Source organism: Cololabis saira, chromosome 2 (genome assembly GCF_033807715.1).
Source record: "Cololabis saira isolate AMF1-May2022 chromosome 2, fColSai1.1, whole genome shotgun sequence".
Classification (NCBI taxonomy): domain Eukaryota; kingdom Metazoa; phylum Chordata; class Actinopteri; order Beloniformes; family Belonidae; genus Cololabis; species Cololabis saira.
This window is the reverse complement of record NC_084588.1, coordinates 28,998,238-29,012,211: the sequence shown is the minus strand read 5'-3', so window position 1 is coordinate 29,012,211 and position 13,974 is coordinate 28,998,238. Positions and strand designations below refer to the sequence as shown.

At 39.4% G+C, this 13,974-nt stretch overlaps 1 protein-coding gene across 6 annotated transcripts in view; it reads right to left on the bottom strand.

Moving 5' to 3' along the window:
- Window positions 1–7,406, bottom strand: part of sox6 (SRY-box transcription factor 6) — a 131,954-nt gene extending 124,548 nt beyond the window's left edge. For 3 of the 6 annotated variants that reach the window (XM_061742784.1, XM_061742786.1, XM_061742789.1), the window contains exon 1: window positions 7,075–7,406. The gene's annotated coding sequence lies outside the window, so the exon portion shown is untranslated. Of the gene's footprint in view, window positions 1–4,724; window positions 4,793–6,690; window positions 6,819–7,074 lie in introns of those variants that run through there. The other 3 variants (XM_061742787.1, XM_061742790.1, XM_061742788.1) reach the window with 2 other exon arrangements.
- Between the last annotated feature and the right edge of the window lie 6,568 nt (window positions 7,407–13,974).

The window sequence follows — 13,974 nt, the reverse complement described above, 5'->3', positions numbered from 1 at the left end:
AAAATCTAAAAAGTGTTTGAATAGGTCCAAGTGTAGAGTATAAAGACATGATTCAGAAAGGAAATGAAAGGCCAAGGCTTGAAGAAATTCGATATCTAACTTCATCAGCCGCAAGAACATTAACATATAATGTTCTTTGCCACGTTTGATTTATTTCAGCTATTGTACACTGGCATTCTCCACAGGAAAAGCTGTTGAAGCTGTTGATTTCTAGCCCAATACCTCCTTTCTTTTCCATGGCTTCTTTGCCTGGTTTAGATGTCATAGTAGCTGTTCCATGATGTAAGTGGGTGACCAGCATTTGTTTCCATCCAGTAGGGCTTACACACACTCGAGAGAGATTAAGATTGACGAGCAAAGACAAAGGAAAGTTCTGTTGAGGCCTGCCTTCAGAAATGTAATTAAATCAACAAGTGTCTTGGATCGTTTTTGAATTGATTTCAGTGTTTGTCGTTACAGTTACTATATATTCACACCTTTCAATCAAACTGGCCTAATATGTCAACCAGTTCCAAATGAAGATAAAACGGTCTCTTCACTTCACTGCTAAAGAAGACCACATATACCATCGCATCGTGCTTTCAAATCCCATTTCTAAAAGTAGTGCTTGCATGCGCAAATACTCTCTATACTAGCACATGTACAAATTTGCAAGCAGATATTATATTGTCGATGTGATCTGAAAACAATCTTGTGCCGACCAAAACAGTTCTCAGCGTTCTTAAAGCTGGACCATGCAGTAATGAAACCAGATTGTATGGCTCAATTGCAGCTACGATGGATATAATATTCTACCTCTCATGTCGGGTCAAGCTGGCACATGCCGAGCCTGCTTTTAATCTGCTGGCAGCTGGTTAGTGTCTAATTGTCGGGCTTCAATAGACCCCAGACATCTACGTAACTAGTGCTAAAAAAAACAGTTTGTTTCTAAAACTATGACTTACTTAAACAGATCTGAAACCTGAACCATTAAATTTTGTCTATATTATCTCAGAACTGAGACTCCCAAAGCCCAAAAGAATTGATACTGCACTAGTTATTCATGATGAATGAGACAGTCAAATGTGCTATGTATTCATGCACTTCGTGCCATAATTGCACTGCATCTGACTTATTAGAGACTAAGTTTTTTGTTTTTTGTTTTTTTCAGGGGGGTGGGCATTCTTTCATATTATATTAACACAGGGAGTCTCAGTGTCACAGCTGCCCATTTTGGCTCAAGTTATATGTTCATGGAATCCTTTAATGCTTCCTCCAAGGCTCTGGCTCACCCATGGGATGGCCTGATCCAAACACAATGGGAGGGATCACAAGAAAAAGGCTTGTTCTGAAGCTTTTGTATGTGCGCAGCGCAAAAGCCCACATTACACTAATCTCTTTTCCCTTGTTCACTCACAAGACACAATCTCGGGTCTTCAGAGTTTCTTCAATCCTAGCAGGACTTGACTCAGTCGGGAAAACAAAAAAAATCACAGCTTTTCCTATTTTTTTTTTTTTGTCCCAGCATTCTGCAGCAAGGTCACTGGCACCAAATTATTGGACCTTCATCTATCTGTGAAAATATTATTCATGCATATACAAATAAGCATATTCTGTCTGCGTGAGTAAAATGAAAAAGTTATTGTGACTCCAGTTGCTGAGAAATGTGTTAATACGCAAATATTAAAACTATTTATGCACAACTTTAAAACCATAGAAACAAAATGGTTGCCTTAAAAAAGAGAGAGAAGAAAAAAATATTTTTTTTAAGACTCACTCTACATCATGTACCCAAATATCAGTAAACGGAACATGAGTGTTTGCTTAAAATTCAGTTTCAACCACCTGCACCTTTTTCACACAAGCTGATAGTTCACAACACTAGTCTATGTGTGAGTGTGTGCACGAGAAAGCAAGCGAAAGAGAGAGAGAGAGAGCGCAAGTGAAGATGTAAGTGTGTGTGTGTGTGTGTGTGTGTGTGTGTGTGTGTGTGTGTGTGTGTGTGTGTGTGTGTGTGTGTGTGTGTGTGTGTGTGTGTGTGCGTGGACTCCAAAATCCACCACATTTTAATTACTGCCCGGCTGCACTGTGTGCCTCTTTGATATGGAAATGCAGGCAACGATCTTCACGCAGCCACTGTGCAAATCTTCATCTGATTCATAAAAAACAATGAGCCTCGCTAATTCCTCCACCTGATTACAGTCCCAGACCTGTGTCAGCGACATGTGGCCACCAACGCCCTTCCAATTAATTCTCCATATTAATGTGTGATTTTAAGGAGGAAAAAAAAAACAAGGGACTACTTACCAGAACCAAGACTGTTGCATTTTGAAGTCAAAGTTAATTATGTGCAACTATGCTATGGACTGAAAGAAAAACTCCAATTATTTTTAGAAAAACATATTCACTGGGAGAGTGAATGATACAGATCAAAATGAGCCACTTAGGTTACTTGTGCAATTATGCAGTTCCTGAGATGATGCACATATTTAGATTTATTTTTTTTTTATCTGTAATCCTTTAATGTCAGCAATACTGTTCACTTACAGCAGCCAGAGGAACATGGAGATCTAATGAAGCAAAAAATGAAGAAAAGAAAAGAAAAAGAAGAAAATGCTGCTGCTCTTGCTGATGCTCAGTAAGTGTTGGTGCATATACATTAAGTTGTGTTTACTTCTGAATTGTAAAAAAAAAAGAAGAATAAACACATGTGCTCAAATTGAATCTTGAACATTTAAGGGACCTGTGTTCAAGGAAGAGAAAAAATTAAAGAAAAAAGATTATGACAAATTTACAGCCTCTGGCAGGAGCTTAGTGTATCGCTGTGTCTTACGTCGAGCTGCCTTCGTTTGCATCGTCACAGCCCTCCGTGGGAGCAGTGACCCACTGTGTGTCCTCAGCGACTCAGCTGACCCTTGATTTTAACAGTTTCTCCCTCACAAAAAAAGACAGATTTGCTAACAGAGAAAAGCTATAATTTATTACTGACATTATTTAGTGATGTGTTACTAAGTGGTCAGAAACTTCTTGTTGAAGTTAACGCCCCACCCCCACAAACACATACACACACACACACACACACACACACACACACACACACACACACACACACACACACACACACACACACACACACACACACAAACACATACACACAATACACTATAGTATCACCTCTCAGTTTTGATCATTCTTGAAGCATTCTACAGCAAATTAGATAGCACTTAAAAAGACAGATGTCACAACATGTGCTGCCACATTCATTATCTGCTGCAGTCCGCCAACCTTCTGCTCTCTTCCTCTACCTTTACCAGGCACGCTGCTCTTTGACTCCTCTCATCTTGTTTATCACTAGGTTCCAGTCACTACCACCACAAAGGGAGGTAGACTGGTACATGTGTGCCCTTCAACACCCCCCCCCCTCCCACCACCCCACCACCCCACCACCCCCACCCCATACTCAGACTGTGTTCTCCCTGCACGCATCCCAAGATGTGCCCCGTCACCTGGAGGGCGACATAGCTGGCTTTCTGCAAACACTATATATATGGAAAGGTGAAACAGTGGGCAAGGTCTCAGTTATGCCGTCTAAATAACAGCATTTCTGGAAAGATAGGATGGCTTTTTTGGATTTGGATGTTTCAAATCAAATTTAACAGTAGTGCTTATCCATACCAGGAGTGGAGACACTCTTGCAAAATATGAGGGAGATGGAAAGTATCGCTCCCGTTTACACCTTGGCACGCAGAGTTCTCTTTCACACGTATACACACAAACACTAAAATGATAAACAAAGAAAAAGGTTTCTAAAATAATACAAATGTCAAAGCTGAGAAAGACTGCTGTGGCTTCATAATCACTGGAATAACAAGCTGTATCATTATTGTTTATAACCGATTTAACTTGAACTAACAACACATAACCATTACTGATCATTCGTCTTTATTCCTTTTCCCATGATTGAAATCAGCTTATCATGAGTGAACCATGCTTGTAATATCAAAATCAGTTTGGCCGGGAATAATCTGTGTAAACCTGTCAGCAGAAGAGCAAAGCCATTAAACGAAACCTACACACAGCAGCACTTTCACTTACATCACGCTGATCATTTTGGAGCATCTGAATGAAACACCTACTAATGCAGATAACTTGGTACTTCGTCACTGGAACTGTTAGCAGCAAATATTTGCTCTTAACTCAAAATTTAAAGCATAAATCATATATCAATGATCATATGCTCATGGAGTGGTGGGGGGGGGGTTACATCTCACAAAGCACAGTTCTCACTGAAATGCCTTCTCTCTCTCTCTCTTTCTCTCTCTCTCTCTCTCTCTCTCTCTCTCTCTCCTGCCTTTTCTTTGATCCCACTAATTGCTGGCACAAGCCTTTAAACAGATCCTACCTGCAGATGATGAGGCCGGTTAAGAGAGGGGCAATGAGCAAATTCAGTTTGTAGGATTTAGAGCTGACATGTTTCTCAGAAAGACTCGTGCACAGTTGTCTTCCATTCAATTATACAAATGTTGTTGTTTTTTTCCTTTTTAAAAAAAAAAACCTGGTGGCTGCTGCATTGGTGTAATAGTGGGGGGGGGGGGGGGGGGGGGGACCAATTCAGCTGTAAAGTAGCTCTCGCGATTCGTGATACATTTGACTTGAACAGAGTGCAGGATGTGTTTAGACAAGTGAGCCAGGTGGCTTACTGCCGTCATGCCAAAATGAAACTCCTAAAAAATCTTTGAACTTACTGGCAAATCAGCGTCAGCGACTCTATATCTTAAGTTGAGTCCAGGTGGGATATGCTGCTACATTTGCTCTGCCAAAAAAAAAAAACGCTCACCTCGAGATTCACCCGCAGAATAGTCCTTAAAAATAACAGAAAATGCGCATGGACGATCAGAATGGCAGGTGGAAAATATGGTTTTACTGCCTCACAGTTTGTATCAAAAAGTAACAAAGTGCCATTTTTCTTTAGTTTACTTCACTATTTAAGACGGCTGAAAATACAATGGACTGTATCAAAATTGGGCGGGTGTTCTCTTCATATTTACCATCATACCACTAAAATACACATTCTATTTTTAGTGTTTAATAGAAACCGGCGCTGAAATAAGACGTCGGTACTTCTCCTGTGCAAAAATTAGTGAGAGATTTTCTGACAACAGCTTGGTTGGCATCAAAGAGACTGAGGACTAAAGCTGCTTTTCACTCTTCCCTGTAGCTGTTCTGGTGAGCGACATGCTGAGCTGCACAAGCCGACAGAGACAAACCCTTCTAGAGACAGAGCCGAGTGTCCCTGTATAGCAATCAGGACAATGTGCTGAATGGGCAGTCTAATTATAAATGTGCCATTTAGACTCGCATTTGGTGTCCAGAATCGCTTTACCTTATGGGGAGACCTGTGTTAAGAGCCACAGTGGCGGTTCAAAACAAACTTTAACCCCTCACCGCAACGAAAACGCTTTTGGCCTCAAGGGCTTTAAGGGAAGAAAAAGCAAGAGATGAATAAGGTGATGACAAAACCATTAATTAACCAGAGGTGTGGAAAAAAACGCATGTGTTCAGTGTTTGATAAAAAAAAAAGAACTCATTCAGTTTTTTTAAGGAATTAAAGGCTACATATTTTCTTATTAATACAAGATGGTTGGTTTAGTGTTTTTTGTTTGTTTGTTTGTTTTTGTATGCATGCACGGAGTGTGTCTGACTTACAAAAAAAACATGTTCAAATGGGGGCCGCTGCCAATATCATTCTGTTTCAGTGGTATTTTATGTAATCCTCCACATATACAATACAATACAAAAGTTGAGATTTTAATTGTTTGTTTTTAGTTTAGCAACAAACGTATTTACTAAATGAAAAAAAAAAACATTTTAAAGAATAGTTTTTCTTCTTTCCAAACTGAGATAAATAGTAGTTAAAAATCTAGTCATATTTTGGCTCTGGAAATCTGAAAACAATTCTAGGTTCTATCTCTGCCCCTATTATTAATTACATGTGTTGAACAGAGGGGAAAATGAACTGTGAGAGAAACATAATAAGTAAAAGCGCACGCAGTTTAGTGAGGGGAAGTGGAGTCTGCGCTCCGGGAGCGCGGAGCTGCAACGCTTTCGGCTTAAATGGAAAAGTGTTCGAGTACATCTACTTTAAATGGACAAGCCTTGCTATTGTTGAATTTAATTTATGACTTATGCATTCTTAAGAGGTCAATTCCCCCGACCCCGTTAAAGTTGAGGAAGAGCGAATTCCCAAGCGCACGGCTTGAAGAAGGTCTGACTTTTACGTCTACAGAAAAATAAGAAAAAAAGCAAATATATTCAGTCGGGAGTTGCAGATTGAGGACAGTGAGTCATTAACTGTGTAAAGGTATCATACGAGAGCAGCAAAAGGCTTCAAATAAACTTGTCCCCCTCATACGCGGAGACAGGAATCCTACCAGGGGGCGCGTCATTGTCAATTAATGGTACCGCTTTGTGGACACAAGTGAAACTGCCACCGGCGGAATAAAGTTACGGGACATGTAAACAAAGAAGCTAAAACCGCTTCAGTCACAGAAAAATTAAAAGAGAATTAAGCATGAAAACTTAAGTGCGGTGGTCGGTGATATTCTTGTGGGAAGACCGCGCTCCGGACCGATTTAACGCAAACTGCGTCCGTGCGCTGCGGCTTCTCTCTGCTGAAATATATAAGGAAATAGTATTAAGATGATCTCAAACCTTCAAACGATCCCTCTGCTTGTTGCTGAGTTGAGTTGTTGTAATAATTGCATGTGTTGAAATACAGCGCAGATGTTTTTTGGATGAGTCCGAGTCCGTCCGAAGTCCGCGCGGAGCGCGCGCGTCTCGTCTCGCGTGCTCGGCTTGTTTTGGTGGAAGAAGCGACGCGTCGCACACTCACAACAATTAAAGTTTGACACTCAAGTCTCCTCGAAAATGTATCATCCCACGCGAGCTTGACCACTTTTTGTGGAAATTGTTTTCTATCTAGCGCGACGCTCGCGGGACAATTTCCCTGACAGCTCGCTCGACTTTAAGGAATCAGCGCTGAAACACAAGGTGAAGACATCAGGACAGGAGAAAAAAGTACAGCATATGGTTTACCTTGATGATGTGAGCAGTAGAGAAGACAAACGTGCGTCCTTTTCCCGTGCGTAAAACTCGACTATACTTTTCAGAAAAGAATCACTATCTGTTGAGCGAGAAGTTGAGTGCGCTCACGGGGCCATGCAGGAGGGAGGGGTGTGGGGGGTCCTGCAGACTAGCGAAGTTCACTTGTCCAAAACTACAAGTACCTTTTGTTTGTTCGCCTATCTGCTCTTTATCTCCCTCTCTCACACACTCAATACAAGAGAAGACTATCTGGCCAGAGCTGCTGTCAATCTCGGCAATCAATGCGCGCAGCCATGTCGCAAGTATTCAAAGCATTTCCCGTCGTGCAACATCAGAAAGTGAGTGGCCGGGGCATTGATCTGAGGAAGGCAAAGAGGCAGGACTCCCCCTCCTCCTCCTCCTCCTCCTCCTCCCCGTCCTCCTCCTCCTCCTCCCTTCTCCTCCTCCTCCTCCTCCCGGACAAGAGATGCGAGAGAGAGAGAGAGAGAGAGAGAGAGAGAGAGAGAGAGAGAGAGAGAGAGAGAGAGAGAGAGAGAGAGAGAGAGAGAGAGAGAGAGAGAGATGTAAAATAAAAGTGAAGACAGGGTGGATGATTGTTTCTGTCCGCTTTTGGTGCGCTTAAAAAAGCAGAAAGAGCATCACATAAAGACGACACAGCAACTGCAAAGTTAAGGGGGGACTTTTTTTTTTTCCTCAAGAGATGTTGCGCTCTTCTCCTTCCTTTTTATTTATTTTTTTATGCTGCGAACTCGCTCATAAAGCCTCTCCAAATAGAGTGGACATATTTCAAAAATGATATTTTCTTTGTAGAGGGACGAGCATTCAGTGCATGAGATGATGCCAGCAAGGTGAGCCAAACGCTGCCAGAGTCTGAAGAGTTCACATTACACTTGTGTTAAACAACAGCATTTATTTACACAAATAGAATAAACCATTAAGAACACACTCTTTTAACTGCGTGCTCGGCAGTTAATAAAGCTGGGTTATAAATATAAATGCAAGCGCGATTGAGCGTCATCTATAAGTTTTTTTTTTCTTTTTACAATTTCCACATTTCACGGTGACTCAATTTCAGATTGTGAATTCCAGCTTTTGCTTAATTTTAAGATAATTGTTTTAACAGCCTTTCCTATAAATCCACCTATTCTTGACGTGAAAGCCGTATTTGCATGGCATAATTTTACCCAATTATATTTAAACGTCTTAAATTAAGATACTCCATCTTTCTTTATAAAGTAGCACATTTCAGAATTATACAGATAATGCTCAGACCAATTTTAACTATTTAAATTATACCCAATATGTATTAAATAATGTATCCACTATAAGCCAAAAAACTGTAACTTTCATAGACATTTTTATTTTATTTTCTAGTTAGTGTGAAAGTTCAATAATAAAGATGCTACGTCCATGCATATTCCTTTAATATAGCGCACAATTATTTCATGCGTTCAAATAAATCTTGAGTTTTAAAACAGTTAAAGCTATGTGACATCTGGTATTAGAGCAAAAGTCCAGCGGCTGACACAGGCTCCCTACAGGTTGCGATCACTTGCCATAAGAGAAGCTTTCACAAAGCGGCATTTATCTACCTTGAATGGACATATGTTTTAGATTATCAGCTGCGCTCTAGGAGAAGGAGGAAGAAGACGAGGAGGCCAGCATATGTCAAACTAAAGAAAATTCAGCAGAGCGCACGCATTTCAGAAAACAGCCCAAAAAGAGAGAAAGAAAAAAAAAGAATGAGTGGATTGACACAACAGTTGTAGTATTAATCAAATGCAGCATTTTGTGACAAGCAGAAAATGGACATGAAATCCGTTAATCAGCATGGCATGAGCAGTGCATACAAGAATTTGGAAAGTTACTTACAAGGAGAGGAGACAGCAGGAGGAAATTGTGATTGTTAACGGCAGAGTGTCACAGCTGAAAGAGGGAGGAGAAGCACAGAAAGAGCGACAGACAGAGGGAGAGAGTGACAGAGAGTACCAGAGAAGGCAGAGAGAGGAAGAGAATACACAAGTCGACCAAAACATCGCATCAGCTCAGATTCCGGTGCGCCTAACTTTGGCTTTTTTCTGCGTCAGTCCAAAAACACAGACAACGCTGTGGTTTTCTGCTGCGCGTCTGCGCAATTAAATTGAATTAAACATTTATTCCTTTTTTATGAAAGTCTCACTTTATCTTTCCAAAGTCATGTGAGATCTGAGAGTGCATATTTTTTTAATGACATACATTTGAAAAGAAGAAATGAAGAAAGAAAGCTTACCTCTGGAAACTTTTTCTCCACTTCTGCAGACACTGAACTTGAGGCCAACAGAGATTCAGGCGAATTGTGATAATCTGACGCACATCCCCTCCAACGCGTGGAAACTCAGTGCAACACTGTCAAAATATAAATAATCCTATAACAATATGACACAACGTTTTTCAGATTCATGCATGATGATTCCTATGTGGTCTCTGCTGTGAGTGTAGCGGCTTAAAAGAGCGGGGTTTTCTTTCAGCGCTCACCCTGAAAGGCGTCTTGGACGTGCCTCATGCGCCACCTTTTGGACAGCAATGGAAGCACCTGCAAGGTGTCCATCTTGCAAAAATCAGACTTGACATTAGAGAAAATCAGAGCATGTATAGGCCACAATCTTATACTTTTAAGACGACGTTATAGTCCTTTGAATTATGCTTTATCCAGTTTCTCTGTTTTTCAGGATATCCACATCTCAGTTTAAAGGCCCTAAAATCCCTTAGATTACATTGTTGTTACTTCTAAAACGACAATCTTATCTGACCTGATCTGAGTTGGGAAAAAAAATGCAAATATGCATGCTTGTTTAATTATTTACTTCCAAATTTTAATCTGAAAATATGATGACAGAAGATTGTGCAGCTGAGGAGGTGCCACATAGTTCTCAAAACAGAAATAAAGGCCACTATTTTTACAGAAGTGTGACTGTAATGGCTTCCTTTTTTCTAGTTCAGATGAAGCCTGCAAGAAGAGCAAAAGACAGTCCAACTTGTTGGGGGGTAAGGCAGACACATTTGCATACCCTGTGAGTCTTTGATGCATCTTCAGATTCAAGTCTAGCCCATAAATATTTGAAAAGGAGAGTGCATGAAAATCAACATTTTTGTTACATTAAATTAACATGTGTTCTTCTCCTGTTCTGCATGGTTAATTAGAGAACACCGTTCAGTCAGTGAGTGAGGATGAAAGGGGATGCTTTGATTACTGTGCAGACAGCAGGCTTTTTTAGGTGGCCCGCTGATTCATGCTTAGGAATACAGTGATTAGTGCTCACTATCAAAATTAAAAAGAAAAAGAAAAATGCAGATTAAAAAAAAGTTTTATTATAAACTATTCTCTATAATAAAGGAGTAAAAAAATTATGTGTATCTTTATGGGATAAAACTTTGTTTTAATCCATATTTTTACCATTTCCAGGCAGTGTATACACAGTTATTAATTATTGAATACACTGATGCAGTCTTCTGCAGATGAAGCAATTTCTAAGCATGTCATGATATTTAATTTAATGGACCAATCAGAACTTCTGTACAAACAGGTAATAGGTGGTTGTAAACACAAGGTGTAGTTGTAGAAACATATTCAGTATTTCTATAAGCACTGGAGTTCAGGAAGTTAGATATAATACTACAATATAATCATTTCACCTTTATATCTATCTATCTATCTATCTATCTTTATATCTCAATCCGGCACATGCCGCTGTCAGTGATGAAATCAAAAATTAGGAATAATCACTTAGTTCATATAATTTCTGTGTTGTATTTGAAATCCACTCTGAGATAAAAAAAAAAAAAAGTGCATCACGTAAGATGTTTAGGAACTTCTTTGACATCTGAGAACAACCTGACCTGTCAGCAGTGACGCGACTACGACCATGAACTCCCTTATTGACAAGAGTTTGTAAAAATCCGAGATCCACAACACCAGCAGAAGTCACTGAATGCCAGATTACGCAATTAACTTCTGTAGTATTTGCATTCATGCAAATAATCTCCCTCCCAACTGGAATTGCAATACTCTGTTCTCATTAGTTGACCCAAATCTCTTAGTTGTAACTCTGGATTTCATCAAAGTTTAGTCAGGATCTAATATTTCCTTTCAAGTTAACAGCAAACCACTGGTTAATCATGTTGAAATAAGTAGTGCAAAATGCCAGTTTTAATTATATAGTTATAAAGGACATCATCACCCAGCCTGTGCCAACAATAATATATATTTACACATATAGACAAATGTGAAATCATGAATATTGACCTGTGACATATTGTAATGCATTTCTGAACACATTACCCACTCTCTGTTATTTCTGGTGAGATCAGGAGGCTGGATAAAGAAATATCTTTTTTGGTTTACAATCTAAGAGACGATGAGGATAAAGGACCGGCAAATTACGAGTGGGAATTCTTCTTCTGCAACAAATCTCAAGTTTTTATGGGAAACAGCAAAACATGTTTACAAGTTGACACATAGTTTTCCTCCAGAAGAATTTATGTGCATTTGTGACTTGCTAATGCATATAAAAGGTATTAACACCTCACTATCACATTAGACCACATTGGATCCTTTAGATCTGAAAATACAAGAGGCAGTGTCGTTTCATTGCAGATCGGAGTGAATTTCTCTTGCTGTGGTTTAGTGTGCATGTGTGTGTGGAGCTGCTAGATTAAAGAGAGGGCCCAGGGGCATTTGGTTCATTTGCAAAGCAATTGCTTTTATGTACAAAAAGCTCAATTCACTGTAGGTATTGTAAAAGCCCTCCGTTTAAGGAACATGAGATGAATTCATTGTTTTAAGTAACAGAACCTTCTCAACACACACTTAATCATTTATGTCAGAGGTGTTCCCTCACTATTTAATATTTTAATCTAGTAAACAGATTATTCAGTGTCTAATACAGTATGTAGTAATTGCATGAAACCCCATCTGTGATAATTAACAAAGACACTTTCTAATAAAAGATATTATTTTCACTTCGGCTTGCAGCCAGGTCAATGTGTTGCAGCACGACTGTAATTCAGCCACCCCTCTATTCTTTTTATAGCATACACACATGATGGGGAGAATATTCAGTGATTCCTCACTCCTAAATAATTCAGCAAATTCCATTTCTTACATATTAAAAAATGTACCATATGTGGAACTTGAAAACGATAAAACAGCATAAAATACTATTTTGAAATCAAAGCACCTTTTGCATCAGCTTTCTTGGTTTTGTATTTGCACAGTTGGACTACAATCTGAGATCTCCCCAATGTTTCCACTGAACCATGTTTCCACTGAAGTTTGATCCTCAGACGTCCACTGCAAGTAACAATAATTTTTATGTGAATGAAATAGGTATCAGTGGGAATTGCTGTCGGATTTCTCGGCTTTATCCTCCCATGACAGGGAAACTTACAATTTAACAAATGTATTGTGCAGCGTACTGAACTCCGTCGACCTGGGGATAAAGTCAGACTCCTCACTTACTGTGACAGAAGTGAGAATAAAAAAACAGAAAGAAAAACAGAAAGTTTTCATAAAATCATCATCACTTTGAGCTTACTACACTACAAACACTGACACAAGACTCTTTTATTTTCTTATTTGAAATGAGACATTTTATTTACATGTACTGCTACTTATCATCTTTTATTTACACATGCTAAAACTGCTCTCAAACAAACATCCCTGTCAGGATACTGAGCAGCAGCCTCTCCTCTGAAAAACCATTTCTGAAGCCAGAAAGTATTTAGTAAAGGATTAATGCGGGAGGCCTTGATTGCGTTTAACAGAACAGGACCCAATTAGCATAATAGACCCTCTTTCATTCTCTTTGAAGTCCAGAGCATAGAATAACAAATGTATATGAACCACCAGCCAAACGTCAATACATGGAAATGCCACAATCCTCAGTGGAGGGTCTTGGGTGAATTTTTTTGCAGGAGGAGGGAAAAACATCCCAGTTTATTGCAAAATAAGCATTACAGAGGATGCGATTGGTCTTCTAGCCACCAGGGCCGGCCGGCTCCGTGGGGCCCCGATCCTGGAGAAGAGATGGAAGCAGAGAGGATGCGGCTGCTGAGGGAGGAGCATCCTTTCTCTCAGGTGTTTACCAAGCGCACTACGATGCGGATGAGTGAAAGTAATTACTCACCAGTTAAGGATAAAGACGTCACATGGGAGGGCAGAATCCCAACACAAAGGCTCAGTGAGCAAAGGAGGGCAGGGGCAGGATATTTCTTGAAGCTTTGCATCATATTGTACCAGTAAAAGTAGCAGGTTGATTCATTTTAAATATGACACCATAGATATTTGTTCTGAATGCTTCAGCATTTGGTAATAATAGCACAGTTGCACTTTCTTTTTAAAAGTATTTTCTTTATATCATTTTCCGTTTGAACCTGAAGTTCAATACATGTATTTCTCAGAGGTTTCTTTTACAATTGCAATGGAGACATAGTTCATGATTTAAAGATATAAATTCTGTACTTCAGAATCCAGAGTTATTAGCATCCACCTTCTTGGTTGAAAATACACGGAATTAAAAATGCCCTTTTGAGATGGAGAAAGCTTTGAACTTAAGAAACATTTCAAGAAGCCTCTCCCTTTTTTTCTTTTCTTTTTTGTATTGAAAGTTCACCTCTTTTGAGGATGGCACAGTTTGGTTCCCTTTTCAAATAATGGAAAGAAGTTTAATAGGTTAAGGCAATCAATGCGAAAGTTCAAAGAGAATCTTGGAGCTATGAAGAGTGTAGTTAGTACTTTTCTTTTGTGCATGATTTGAATAAAGATACATCTAATAAACAACATTAATGAAAAATAATAAGGAACAAGGGCTCATTAAAAACTGATAATCAACATAAGTTATAAATCTTGAATGT